This window comes from Aphis gossypii, chromosome 2 (genome assembly GCF_020184175.1).
Source record: "Aphis gossypii isolate Hap1 chromosome 2, ASM2018417v2, whole genome shotgun sequence".
In the NCBI taxonomy this organism is placed as follows: domain Eukaryota; kingdom Metazoa; phylum Arthropoda; class Insecta; order Hemiptera; family Aphididae; genus Aphis; species Aphis gossypii.
Window position 1 is genome coordinate 26,629,947 of NC_065531.1, and position 13,477 is coordinate 26,643,423.

Sequence of the window (13,477 nt, forward strand, 5' to 3'; positions counted from 1 at the left end):
ATCAAACTAGCTGCCGCGAAGACGTATGGTGTGAAAATTTATGTACGCATGTATAATATATTATACTATATATTGTGCCCGCGTGTATTAAAAATAACTCGTTTCAGAGAGATTTTTTTTTTTTTTAGAAAGAAAACGAACGGCGAAGAAAAATTTAACAGGAAACGCGCACGTATACCTACCTCTATATCCGTGTCAACTCGTCGGGTCTTATTAATATGTTTTCTGTCATTAGATTAATACGGCCATATACGCGGCGTTGGCTAGCTGTATTTGGTCGTGAACCTGTGTCGTAGTGCAGTTCGCCCGCGTGTGAGTACATGAAGGTAGGTCAGAACTACACAGGTATTATATAGGCAATATATATAATATATAATTTTTATATTATGAACCAATAATATGATTTATAATAATGATACGTGTGCGCAGAGTTCGATTACTCAACCATATTATTGTTTGGATGTAAGTATGTAACGAGTTACGATGTACGATAAATAGTTATGTACCTAGACGACGTCGATCGACACAATATTTTGTACTCGCGTAGAAATTGGAAATATTATTGTATATGTATAGACTTTTCCGCGATCGTATTCGATTGACACGATGAAGACGGACCGCGAATCGCATCGAAATTTGTTTTGTTTATTGTATATGGATTACATTGATTAGTCCTTTCAGCTATTATTGTAGTACCTATATAGTTTTTTTGCAAATTGGCGAAGATCTACAAAAGTTGGAGATTTGGCCCCTTCAAAAGTCGTTCGAGCCTCTCTTAAAACAAAAAATAAATAAATTAACCGAAATGTCGACCTATATAGAATGTTTTCTTATTGATATCGCGGTAAATACTTTGTCAAAAAAAAAATGTTCGTTTTCTTTTAAATGCTTTGTGGACGGCAACTGACTGTCATTGTTTAAAAATTAATTATAAAAGACGGATTGCATTTCTATAGTATAGTTATCCTCTTCCACCCTATACTCAATATAATAGAATCCGATTTATACTTTCAGCTCAGTTTTTTCTGCGGAAAGCCATTTGTTGGTGATCGACGTATTAGCGTTATTTGATGTAATACTAACTATGATTTACTAGCCGAGTATATTTAATAAATCATACTAACCTAATGATAGGTACTGTGCGGGCAAGAACAGTCATAATATTATATTTTTTTACAGGGTGTCCATAAATGTTTTGAATTGGCATTGCTTCATTGGTACCTTTATCACTTCACACAAGACATTAACACATATTATACGAACATACAAATCGAAGAACTCGTTCCAATGTCGCTCTCTCTCGCGTATTGAGTAGGCTAATTAATATACGATAATGGCAACGGTTGGCCAATGCGTAGGTATTATCAAAATACTCACATCGATTATAAAAAATTAAAAACCACACGAATATCGGCAAACAACGACAACAAATTAGGCGTGTTTGTCATAAATTAAGGTCGTCACTTTTCGCGAAATTTATTCGAAAACGTGAATTTTTATAACGATTTTGCCTCTCTAAAGCAATAAATGCTATATGCGGTGTCTTGCAATTTAAATTCCCTAATTGACAATATGAATATGTTTTTTTAAATACACATCGCAAATTATGTTTTTCTTATTTGAATACCGAATTTTCAACTGACACAGTTTAATTTATCTCAAACAAATAATCTTCGCATACAATAATATATAATATAATATATATAGGTATATATATATATTTATATGACACTGGCGAACTCCGCGTTGCAGGCATATAATAATGTATTTCGCCATTTCGGAATAATTTTTATTAAATTTGGTAAGTATAATAAAATCGCGGTCAACATTATATTATATATATGCATGCAAATAACGAGTAGATACGTAATGTACGCGTACCTATCTACGTATTCTGTAGCTGCTGGTATAAACCGCGATCACCGCGGTTAGGTTATTACTTATTTATGTGTACCTATATACCTTGTGCTATAGGTTATATATGACGTTGTGAATGATACATCATTATCGGTTTAATGACTGGAAAGCAATTTACCGCCGCTTTCGTATGCGAATAAAAATTACCCGCAAAATCAATTTCCTTAAACATGATAAAAAATCAAAAAAATCTTCTGCCTACATATGGGTACATCATTATATGAATAATACCATATTACTAATATATAGTTAGTACTATTGGCAGTATCTATATTGCAGATAATTTAATCTATAAGTACACTGTTATTTATTTATTATTTTTATTATTATTATTGTTATAATAATAATTTTTTTTTTTTAAGCATAGAATTATAATAATATTATACGTACATATTGTGAGCGTAGACATCATTGAACAGACATTTACGAGATGAACTATGCATATCGTAAAAAATATACATTTAGAGAAATTAATTTTCGCACAACGACGAACAGACGATTAAAACGGAATAATAGTATTAATAGTATTATATTATAATGATTGTAATACATAAAAGTATATAATATGCATTTATGCATAGATACAGTGCAGGTATTACTCATTCTATATTATATAGGCCATAATATGCAAAGTGATTCTTATAACAACAAATCCTATATATATATATATATATAATATATTAGATTATACAAGGTGATTTACCAAGCATGCTCAGTGTTTACCTCTCCCAGTCACTCCTATTTTTCCTCAAAAACTACTCGTTTGAGTTTTGAGTTTGATATGCGTCAAAATGTTTAGAAAAATATTAGCTAAACAATTTGTGATAGAAAAAGTGGTTCTTAAAAATATTTCTAGGACACTCCGTAATACTAGTGCAAACAATTGTAAGAATTTTAAAATGTAATCTTTAAGTATAGTATTCAAAAAGTACAAAAATCAAACCTTGATTAATTGTATTATTGAAAAAAAAAGGCAGTAATGAGCATGGTTGGTGTATTATTCTGTATTTTAATACATTTAATTTCGTGTACTAAAGTATGTCAAATACTAATTCATCATGAAAAATATTGTAAAAAACTAAAATATAGGGGAGGGGAGTAGTTTTTGAAACTATATGTAAAAACATTTATAAAAAGGGACTTAAATTTATAGTAACCGAGATTACTTAAGGTATAGTGCTATCCGAGATAAATATATACGATATCGTAGAATTATTATATATAGTTCACCACATTGGTACAAAATAAACAAGTACAGTATATCCATATACTTCTACGAATACCTTTATATAGAGGTACACGACCGACTTGCAATTAAACATAATATCACATAGTTATAATATGGCACGCGTTTGAAAAACGTATTATTGGTATTAAACCTATATAGCTGTAAGTTATCATTCGTAATAATATCTTGGTTTAAGAAAATAATAATGTAGGTATAATATGTTATACATTTCTACATTAAAATGTTCTCGAAAAATAAAAATGTATTTATTTTTTTGGGTTTAGGTTTATAATACACGTGTAAATACATATTATAATATACTTTAGGTACGGCGATGAGTGACGACTGATGACTATTTACCTACATTTTAACGAACCGTTCTTGTTCAACGTCTGCAATGCATTAGTCATTTTAGGAATGAATAAGTGTATTAGCTACGTATAGGTATAATAATAACATGTGAATATACTTTTGTGAACTATGAACAGTTATGGGGCTTTCGATAACGAACTGATAATTATTCATGATTTGACCTCTAAACAATAATAACAATATTATGCCTTTGGTATTATTTACAAGAATGTAAAATTATAAAATGTCACACATAAACGTTTAAAAGAATACAAGAAAAAAAAATCAATCATCTGATTTATGATTTTTGATACTTAACGCCGTGATAAAAATACAGGTACCTATACAATTATTACTCTTGGTGAGAAAAAAAATCGATCTGCAAGAATTCGACTTGATTCTAACTAACAATAATAATGTATCTATAGAATACCTAATACACTAGCAAGCACGCATACTCACAAAATTGTTTTCCTTTAATAATGAGTTCATAAGAAATTAGATTTTAAAATTTTATAAGTAAGTGTTAAATTTTCAAAAACTTATATTTTTAAACTATTTAAGGACGAGTGTCCTATTGCAAAAACAAAACTTATTTTCAAATAAAAATCTCCCTTTTTAAATTATAAGTGAGGTACGACATTAAGATTCTGAACGGAGCGAAGAATGTACCTATTGATTTTACAATGATGGTTTTTTTTTCAAATTTATTTTTGCGTCTGAATTATTAACTAAAATTAAAAAAAATATTTTCAGCATCAACAAGTTGAAAATGAAACACATAACTTGATATTTTCTATTTGTGAGTAAAACCTATGAGTCATTCAAATATGCTTTTGGGATGAAAAAATAATGAATTATAATTTATTTTATTTTTTTGTCACTATGGACTATGGTAACGAAACAGCTTAGATTAATTTATTCAGCGTATTAATATTGAACAGAAACTCAAGGATTAGAAATTTGTTTCTTTATAATTTAATGATTAATAATCCATTGCAGATGCGTTACATAATATTTATTTATTACAATTACAGGGCATCGAACTGTTGTAGACACAATAAATAGTTATGTAATATTATTTATTAATTAATATGATTGTATACGTATTATGCGATGATAAATTATTGAAAAATCGGCGAAAATAAAATAAATAAAAATAAAACATTAAAAGTTTTGAAAACAGAACAGTAAATAATAGATTCGACGAGTATTATAATGTGTTTTGCTATAGAGCTAGATAATTTATTCAGCTTGGCAGAATGATTTTAAGTCAACTGTATAATATTATAGCGAAAGTATTTGCAGGTCTGTACTGCATTACTGCAGTCATATAAATAGCAAGCAATTATAATTTGATGAAAAAAAATGCTTTTTGATACTGATTAATATAATTTATCAGTAAAGAAACATTTAGTAAGTCAAAAAAGTTAATTATATATATACTCGTATATATGAAAAGGGTAAAAATACTAAAAACAGGTAAAACCAGGTAAAATATTTTATAATAATATATTATTAGTAAAACTCAAAATAATTACTTTAAGAGAACGTGATGTCTCTGTCAAAACATTGATACTTGGATTACGTGATATTTTATATTATGTGATGAGTGGTGATAGGTGATATTTCTGTCAAAATGTTGATAACTGGTTTACATAGATTTACTTTAAGTTAATATCACCTTTAAAAACAACTTGAGAGTCATGATATTATTATAAAATATTCTAGATTTTTTCTTAAAATGTCGATGTCTATAATTTTAAAATCGAATTGTTTTTACTTAAGCTTAAGCTTATCGAAATCGAAAACTACTATACTAACTGTACGTATACTAACTATACTTACACATTTTGTGACCTTTGCGTCCTTGGCGTATAATATCATGTATTAGGTATTAAATGTACTTCTCACTCAGTTTAATACCATTTTGAAATAATATGTTATTCATTTATTGCATTTTAGCCTTAAGTCACTATTCAATAATTATTAGAGAACCTATTCATACTTTTTAGTTTTTACACGAGTATTACTATATCTTTAAATGGCTATAATGTGAGATTATTTGTAATGTATTATTGTTATTGTCTTTAGGTTGTAGGTATTATACATATTTTTATAAAATAGATATAGTACCTATAAAAAGGCATTTGATGAGATACATAGCGAAGTCTCCTAAAAATCAGTTGTTGTTTATTTATTGGAATATAAATTTGAAGTCTTATAAGTTATAACGATGTTAGTTTTAAAGTAAAACCAAAAAAAAAAAAAATTAAAATGTGATGCCGACATGCCGTTTACTGTGTGATAGAATAGTGGTGCATACTCGTTTAGGTCTGAAACAAAAATATGTTGACAAGTGAAATTTTTTGTGGTAACCTGTTTCACATCAAAGTTCAAATGTTAAAAATCGAAATTGTAATCATGTTTTATAGTGACTGTGAGAAATTCATTGACAATACTATATCCATTATAATGTATTAAATTATATTTGAGAAATTTGTTGGATACTTATTCACTATAATGATGTATGCTTATAACACGTGTCAACTATAATGTGAACCCAAATAATAAAAGGTTTGATTTTTAAAAAAATACTATACTATAAATGATATTATTACGTATATAAAAAAAGGTTACTGTTATATACTGTTAGTATACAAATTTCAGCCATTAGAACCTTTTTTTTTGGTACATTCACGAAATGTACCTTATAACCCATAAACTCATAACTCATAAGTGATAAATGTTAATTATTGTTGAAAAGTTATAATAGTGTAATTGTTTTATTTTATTTTAGTACAATACCGTGGCTGTACCAATTTTAATTTATGAAAAGTCAAATGTCATCGTATGTAATGTAAATGCAAAATTTTTTTTAGAAATATTTGAAGTAAGGTCCTGCTAAAAAATCAAATAAAAGAACTATCCAAGCCTTCTAAAATATTTGCTGTCGTATAATTACTGGAGCACCCTGGTATATTTCTAACATGCAATAAGCTCAAACCTAAAAATCTGCTCTATCAACGAAACTGCTACTATATACTACAAATGCTTTCGCGCAAAACTACAATCCAATCTCAACCAGCTCATCAAAAACTTTTCCATACTAGCACTACCTGGAAATCCAACCAGACGACTCAAGCGGAAATGGTTCCGTGGCTTAAAAATTGTATAAATTGTAAATTGTAAAGCCACTAGATGTCTCTAATATGAAATTTCCTACCATGTCATCACTAGTTCGTAGTTCCTCATTTATATCATTACTTAATTTTTAGCAATATGTAGAAAAAAGTGAATTTCAAAGATTAAAGGATGTCAAATATGCTACCACAACACCGCATAGTAACTATTTATCTGATTCTTCGAGAGTAATGGAGGTGGCTCAGCGTGCACGTTTTTAATATTTGTATAACTTCAATATTAGATAAACAGTGATTTGAAAACTAAAGTTTATATTAAAAAAAAAAAAAAACATTTATGTATACTATTTATTTTATTATTCCATTAAATAGACATGAAAAGTTTTGTATGTTCAATATAACTTACATACATTACTTCTTGAGAATTTTTGAGTTTAAGTACTCAAAAATATATTAGTATTAAAGTGTAACTAGATGATGTAACGAGTCGGGAATAAAGTTAATAAAAAAAAACCTTTTTTTTGAAGAATGCTTTATGTATAAAAATGATTAATGTTATGACTGTAAAGGATATACGCGAATGAACACTTAAACATCTTGAAGTTGGAATGATTATAAATAATATAAATAAATGATATTACATATAAATAAGTATTATCACTTATTTAAATGTAGTATTATTTTATCGGCTTTTTGACGTATCAAAATATTAAATATACCAATGAATTACAAATTACGTAATTTTTTTTTTAACGTGGACATTATAGAGTATTTACTCGTACATACGATGTAAAATATGTGCATCTGTACTGGAGGATTCGATCTGTGTCCGAAAAAAATATTTTTGACGTTCATGAAAATTTTTAATTTTTGAAAATAACATAATGGTAAAAATATAATATGATGATTTAATAGGTCACCACCATCTGGTAAGAGTTTTTAATTTATATATTTATTTATAGTAACCGGTTGTTGAAGAAATTCGTTTTTAAACATAATATTTTCAGGTAATGAATCTCTGTCTGTTTTTGATTTAAATACACGTTTTTATTTTGTTTAGGAATACGGCTTTTTTTATTACTAGACAAACATTGAATTGCATTTTAATTGGTTCTTCGGATGTCGGTTTTTTACGTAACTTATAATAAAAAATTGACTATTTTTAAGAGACTCTCAAGATATTATTATATTATTATCTATATGCATTGTTGTCGGCCTAAAAGGTAGTTGTCTTAAATAGATATGTGTTGTATTTATATGAACGTTTGCAGCGAGAACCTATTTAAACAAATCTGTGAGTTTTTTTAGCTTATTTTGGAAGTCTATTTATATACCTACGTAAAGTGCATCCAAACAGGTTCAATGGTCTGCTGTCTTCATAGTTCATACACATACCAACCTGTAGCTACAATAATATAAATTATATATTATAGATAGCTTCTATCGTGTATGTGTTTACCATGACCTTTTGGTATTTTTTCTGGCAGATTGTTGTTTGGCCTTAATCAATATGTCGAACAGATGATACAAATTAGTGAAAACAATTTAAAATTAACCAACGAGGTATACAATTGCAGTTGTTTAGTAGAACTAGCTTGTGGTTGAGATGTTATTACATTATAATATATTATATTAAAAATGACAGTAGTTGTATTACTGACTTAAAGTAACGAAAGTACACTATAGTACTTCTTTGGTATTCCTAATATTTGTGATACGTGTAATAAAATTTGTATAGTTAACTCATTGGTGAAATACGGTAAATGAGACTTAATCTAGAGTTTAGGTTATAATATTGATATCATCTCACTCTGATATGTTGTCCTCCTGTAGTTGGAAATATGTTTTGAATTTTATAAAAAAAGAAAATAGTTTTTTCCACAACAAGTTCAATGTAAATATTTTTTCGAATTAGATTCTTTGATCACAAGCAGAGAACATAATTTTTAAAATTTGAAACTTTAAACCAGATAGTCTACGTAAAAGGGGCGGTCAGCACGAATATGTTCACGAAATAAATGGATAAATAGCAAGAGCCAAAATGTTTATAAATTAATTTTATATAATTTTATACTTCTTTTTTATAAATGTATAGGTACTAAAAAAAAATTAAAATCCATAATATTAATAAGCACATTTTGATTTTATAACTAAGATGTGAGCCACAAGTTGTCCTCCAATAGGTGCGCCAATAATTATAAAATATATGGTTTTAAAATGTTAAAAAACAACATATTATTATACTCAAATACTGTGATAGTGTAATATATTCTATATTTAAAAAAATTATAATTATATTATATTTATTATTATTATTATTATTATTATAATATTATAATTATTATTTTTATACAAGGCATCATACAAAACAAATTCTAATGATTACCAAACAAAAATAACAACCCAAAAATTGTAATAACAATATTTATTCAAATAAATAAATATAATCATAAAACAGAAATTTAATAACAATAATATTAATTCAAATAAATAATTATTAAATGCAATCATTCATAACATCATAACAATTTATAAATTATACAATAACAAAGATAAAAAAGCAACGAATTATGAAATTAAATACCTATGATTTAAAATTTTTAATTTTGATACTTTTGCTAGTTGTGATGTAATAGAAATTGAAAAAAAAATGAAATTAAAAATCAATGCGAAGACGAATATACAACACTCATTGCAAATTTTTTCGTATTATTGGTAATGCATATTTGGGATATAATATGATTACCCGAATTCGGGCTAATATAATATATTACCTAATAAGTATTAATTTTTATGGCACAAAGTTACACTTCACAATAGCGACGTTGCCTAAGAACAAATGGCTGCGTTTGCTTCGCAATCATAGTTTACAAAAGCTGCTTGTCCCAACCATATAACTTAATTTCATTGGTATTTTCTGATACCACGACAGAATATTCTCGATTACCAATGGAAAAAAAAAGTCGTCCGAGAGATATAAAAATAGAATATGATAAAAAAGGCATGTATGCGATCAATACCAAAAATATTTTAGTAACAATAAGAAAGATTGTATGTGCCATAGCTGTGAAATAAAAAACACAGGTAATTTTTAAAACAATTATCACGGGGCTTGCATGATGCCAATTCCTAATGATAACAACATAAAGAATTACTAGAACACGTATATACGTGTGCAACGTGCGAGAAAATATTTCTTTACAAAAGTTTGCTTGCACTCTATATTGCCAAACATGGAACCAACTATCTAAGTTCAATTAACACATTTTTGAAAAAAGTGTGATCGAGTGTTTAACAGAATAGATCAGAATAGATACACTTAAGAGACATATAAAAATAGTACACGATAAAAAAGGCGTGTATGCGATTAATACCAAAAAGATTTAAGTATATAAAAAGAACACACAGTGCAGAAACCATAAGATTTAATTGTCCCAAATGTCCATTAATATTCGGTTGCCTACAAGACTTAGGGTATCACGGAACTTGGTTAATAACCCAGTCAAATAAGAAAAAAGTTCGGAACTAATTCCACGAAAGCTGGATTTTATATATCAATATTTATATATCATCGTTTTTTATACCAATAGTGACGATATAGTTGAACAATTTGTTGTAAGTACCTATTGAGAAATAAAGGTATTGTTTTAAAAATAAAATTCAGAACGGAAAATTTAAAGGTGAAGTTGTTCTCTTGCCACGAATCCCAATGATCCCTTCAGATCCATCCATTTCATTTACATTTCCATTTCATTTTAAATTCGCTTGGCATTTGTCATGACCATTAATAAGTCTCAAGGTCAAACAATGTCGATTTGTGAAATCCAACATGTCTTTTCACATGGCCAATTATAATAAATGTAGCGATTCTCGGGTTGGAAAACCGTCAAGTTTATTCATTTATACTCGTCGGGAATCGACTAAAAATATTATTCATCAACTCGCATTAAGATAAAATTAAACAAATATTATTGATTATAACGAATTGTTTTTAGAAAAATTGATATTATTTCAAAACATAAAGAATAATGAAATTATTATATTATTTGTCTTTCATTTCATACTTTGTTTAATATCCTATAATCGCTTGAAATATCGTGCAGAACAACGTCTGTCGGGTCCGCTAGTATATAATGACAACTCGCACCGCCATCGTGCAGATACCGCAGGGCCGAAATCGTTGTCCGCGGTTACCCGTAGTGGTCGCGGCCGTCTTCGGTCATCGTTCCGCTCGCCCTAAGCTGCAGAAGAGCCCTCGCCTGCCGTCTCGTGACCGTCGTCGCGTCCCGCGTTAACTCTTCGAATAATCTTTTTTGTAATACCTTCCATTATTGTTGTATATTATACTATATTTGGGCACAAAATGAAATTTACAAATACGTATTAGGTTCGTGTTGATCGAACTCCAAAATGTAAATGAACTCAAACGCTATAGGTACTGCGCTGAGAATTTATAGGACTTTTTCTAGGCGACGAGTATGGCAACGCAACATTACTAGCCAGCATGCGTATTATACGTAAGTCATTTCAGCTAGCCAGCATTAGGATTTTGCAAATCCGCTTATTTTTCCAAACACCTTTACTTTTAATTATTGACATTTTATATCACCTCCGTACATGTATAATATTTTATTACTATGCGATTTCGATTTTTACCCTGTACACGTCACATACATTCAGGTGGTTTTTTCACCTTTTTTTATTTTATTATTATTTACCTGTTCGGTATTCAAAATCCATATACCGTGATGGTACTCGTTACTACTCCCTCGCTGTTGACCTACAGACTAAGCGATCGAGTATGTGCATTATAATATACTCTACACGTTTCTATAGCCAATGTTATTAATATTATAATATTAGATCTATACCTGAAAATTAAACGGATTTCCATCACGTGTCATGATGTGTCGATGTCGGATTTTTCGAGAGAGCCGAGAATGTTTTTTTTTTGTACCAGTTTTAGTATTAAAAAATACTGACACCGCCACTAATAATTTGACCCGGTTTTCGACTTCGGCCGATAAGCTATGCTGCTGTAGATGCGAGTGTGTTTCTGCAGTATATAATAAAATAATAATAAATTATATTAGTACACGTAATAAAAATAATATTGATAATGGGTTCAATTATTTGGCGTTCAAATTCCCGCACACCAGACGGGTTCGTGTACTTTTTTCGTTTCGAATATTACTAACGCGAGTACACGACTATATACAACCGCATGAAATAATATCGCCGACGTTTGATGTGGACAGGTAAACTCTCCGAGTCGATCCGACGGATATTCTGCAGTTGCGCGGTTACAATATACCTATACATAATACTGCACTCTACAAAACACACGATATCAAATACACGACGATCTATACATGTGTGTGTGTGTGTGTGAGTATGTACGCGAATATAATAATAATAATAATAATAATAATATTATAAAGACGTTAACTCTATGGCATTCGTACATGTGGCAATATCGGAACTGGTTTTATTTATTTAATAAGCCTATACTGACAATATATTATAAGATATACCTACACACAGGACTGTGCCGACGCGCTTACGACCATAGTCGTTGTGTCTTACCGCATAACTAGTACAATGATAATAACACCAATAATAATATTCACAGTTGTTATCTCCGCGGTCGACGTCGTGTATTATAATCCTTCGAAAACATACGAAATATACTAATTTTGCGCGTCCCCGTAAATTAAAATATGCGAATATCGTAAATTATATGTATATACTATAATTTAGGAAAACTTGAGTTGTAGCTCGAGATATTTGATCACCTAAATTGCAAACGCGAATTATTGGATTCGTACAGTGGCGGTAATTCGATAAAACTGGAATTAGGTCTGCGCATTCGGCAGTCACAACAGACGACGGTCGTCATATGTAATTTTAATAGAGTTAATGTTGTTGACAACGATATGTCTGAATGTAATATAACTATTATTCTTATATTTGACGAAAAAAAGTTTGGTAATGATTTTATACACCAGGATAACAATAGGCATTGAATTTAAGGACACTTCCAGCACATCTCCAAGTATGTAGTGTCATCTGAGTAACGCTATAGATAATTGTCTAATCCAAAGTAGTTTTTCCGATTATTTAGGGTTATTTTATATTAACGGTATTACCCTAGAATTGTTGCAGTAGGTTCGTGTTAGGTAATTTGAGTGGTGAATAATATCGTATATACACTATACATGTATAATGTACATGATATATGTCGATACATAATATTTATTTTTTTATAATACTTGTGCCCTATACACGCTTATATTTTGAGTTATGCTGATGTTCGATCGAATAATTCGGTATAACCAGTTATATTATTATTTGTTATAGATCGCGATTCCGGGTAAAAAGTAGAAAATAATGTCGTCTCCAGCGATACGCCGTGGCCCGTTAGCGACGAATCGATGGTCGAATCTCGAATGTGTGTGTGTTGTGTAAATATATTGTTATGAAATGTTTATCCACTATTCAAATTAAGCAGGTTTAGTCTTTAATTTACTGACTAAATTTTGCTTACCAAACACGACGAATATAGATGTATACAAAATGCGAAAAAAATAAAAAAAGTTAATATGGTTAACATGATATTATGTTTACCGGACGATTCAATTTAACATAACACTATTTATAAAACTATTAACGTTTTTGAAAATATTTTTTACATAATCATAAGTCATGAAAAACAATATTTTCCTTAATAAATATTTTTTATTTCTTTTTATATATTAAAAAATCTTGGTGGTTAATTCCCTATCAAATATCTACGGTCTTGGGACTATCGGTTGGACGTGAGAGTCAAGTCCAATCG

At 29.1% G+C, this 13,477-nt stretch overlaps 1 long non-coding RNA gene across 1 annotated transcript; it reads right to left on the minus strand.

Moving 5' to 3' along the window:
- Nucleotides 1–9,302: 9,302 nt before the first annotated feature.
- LOC126549966 (uncharacterized) lies at nucleotides 9,303–11,372 on the minus strand. Its single transcript, XR_007603940.1, has 2 exons — nucleotides 10,704–11,372; nucleotides 9,303–10,559 (listed from the first exon to the last, which is right to left on the minus strand). It is a non-coding gene; the product is annotated as an uncharacterized LOC126549966 (long non-coding RNA).
- Nucleotides 11,373–13,477: the final 2,105 nt, after the last annotated feature.